Raw genomic sequence first — 2,270 nt, 5'->3', positions numbered from 1 at the left:
CTACTGGGCTGGTCGGGATCACTTCGCTGGTTTGCCCACAGTCCAGACATTCACGCTTTTAGGGGAAATTTGGCCAGAAAGAAACATATACCTCTCCTGGTGGACCCTGACCAGGTAGCAGGCAACATCCACCCGTCTGGGTTGAACAGACGCATCCCCAACTGACAGGACGGCAGAACTCAAATGAGGGGACAGGCAAGCAGGGTCAAAGGCCACAGTAGGTAAAAGGGGGAGATTGGAAAGGCGAGTTGTCAAAAAGGAGGACCTGGCCCGGCCCTGAGATAGGCTTCCTGTGGCAAGGGCCCACTCGGCCAGGGCTCCTGGTCCGGGGCTCGCCTGGAGAACGTGGCCCAGCTCCTCCTCCAACATCAGAGGGGCCACCAGTGTCCAGGGCTCACTGAGACCCACACGGTGCTAAGAGGTCACACCCATTACACCGTGCTTACTCCTGTCCCCGATTCGGTGTGGCAGCACCACCACAGCCACTTCCTAGACAGACACTGGGCCACACCCCCAAGGCCACATGACCGTTAGTGCAGGGTGAGTGTGGCTTCTGCGCCCCAGTTTTTAATCATTTCATTACTTTGTTGTTGTTGTTTGATGTCTGATCTGATTTATTTGTTACCCTTAGAAAATCTCATTCCTGACTGGACTCAGAGGACAGCCTCAGTCTCTTGGCAATCTGTTCCTGGTGTTTTTCTTCGGCCTCCTTCGTTCTCTTGGCCAAAAGCTCAGCATACTCTGCAGACTCTTCCTTATTTTCTGAGGACGCTGCTTCTCCAGAGCAGTACGCTGACGTTTGCGCCGCAGGACATGTGGAGTCGCAGGACGCCGGACCTTGGGTGCTTTGGTCCTGGGTTTCTCACCTTCTTTCTCGAGACGCTTTCTCACAACATGCTGGCTGCCGTCAGCTTCCTTAGAGACTGGCAAGTCTGCAGATTCTGCTGGCTCTTTTGGGCCCAGGCGACGAGGCACAGTAGCATCCGTGAGTCCAGGAACATCCTCCTCCCCTTTTTTACAACGACCAAGTTGAGAACGCTCAGACTGGCATCCACAACGCAAGCCCGCACAGAGCTGCGCTTTCTTTCTCCAGCCTCCTCGCTCTGTAACAGGAACGCCCCTTCCTCAAAGGCCCGCGGACAGGCCGTGGGTGAAGGGCCCCTGCTCCAGGGGGAGCCTTGTTTGTGGTCCCCACCACGGGTCCGGACCACGAAACCCTCCTCTTCTTCACTCAGAGCATCAGCAGCAACTTCTGTGGCCATACGCTTCTCACAAAACGGACAAAGTCTGCGTTCATCGTCGCCTTCAACGACTTTCTGGCAGCCGGGCTGGGGCAGAGATGTGCAGCTTCATCCCGACGCACCGATCGCCTCTGAGGCACCACAAACAAGTTGTTTTTGGGTTCATGCTGCAGGCACTGAGGGATCGTGCAGTTTCCCTGCGTTTCTCTGCAGTATCCCCGGCCCTGCCTGCCGCCCCAGTTCACCACCAAGTGCCAGGGACGGAGCTCAGCAAGCAGGGCACGCCGCAGGAGCGAGAGGGGGAGCGCCTGCCCGCAGCACAGTGCCGGGGCTCTGAGCAGAACAACTCCCCACTGTGCCACCAGACAGGAGGTCCTCGTGGGGTGATCAGGGAGCCTGATGCCTGTAAAGAGCTCAGAAGCGGGCCCGGTCCATAGGAAGCCCTCTGTCTTGGCTACCATGAACAGCTTAAAAATATGCTAAGCCCTCAGCCAAAGGAGAAGGATGTCCCTGAGAGGGGAGGGGAGGGGAGGTGGAGGAGCTGGAGGAGCTGGAGAGAGATGCTCAGGGGGCGGCAAGCAGGAGCGCCCCAGGGTGACCAGAGGACTCTGCTGTGAGTGCCCGGTCCCAACATGGAAGTGCTCTGGGTCCTGAACCTCACGGTTGGTCGCAGCCCAGGCAGAGGGCTCCCGTGGAGCCTGTGCTGTTTGCTCTGGGAGGTGTGGCCCCAGTGCAGCAAGGAGCATTTAAAGCCACAGGAAACAGGGGTTATCTTCCTAAAAAGTCAACTTTACTCACTGCAAAGTTAATTTACACCTTTTCCCAAGAGGACAAATCTCCTGTCCGTGCACTACTCCCTCGGAGGACCCCTCGCTGGCGGCCTCTCGGGGCAGAGGGAGGACGTTCCCCGGGAGGCTGAGAGGCACGACCTACCCCCTGCAGAGCGCAGGAGCGCAAGGCTTCACGCTGCACGGGATCCAGCAAGCAGTGGGGCAGCTGCCCTCTGCTCTCAGCAGCCGCAGAACCAAC

At 58.1% G+C, this 2,270-nt stretch overlaps 1 pseudogene; it reads right to left on the bottom strand.

Annotated features, from left to right (window-relative positions):
- Positions 1-514: 514 nt before the first annotated feature.
- Positions 515-1,473, bottom strand: LOC103554010 (small ribosomal subunit protein eS6-like; annotated as a pseudogene).
- Positions 1,474-2,270: the final 797 nt, after the last annotated feature.

The sequence above is a fragment of the Equus przewalskii genome, chromosome 3 (assembly GCF_037783145.1).
Source record: "Equus przewalskii isolate Varuska chromosome 3, EquPr2, whole genome shotgun sequence".
In the NCBI taxonomy this organism is placed as follows: domain Eukaryota; kingdom Metazoa; phylum Chordata; class Mammalia; order Perissodactyla; family Equidae; genus Equus; species Equus przewalskii.
Note: the sequence above shows the minus strand (reverse complement) of the source record. Positions and strands in the feature narration are given on the sequence as shown.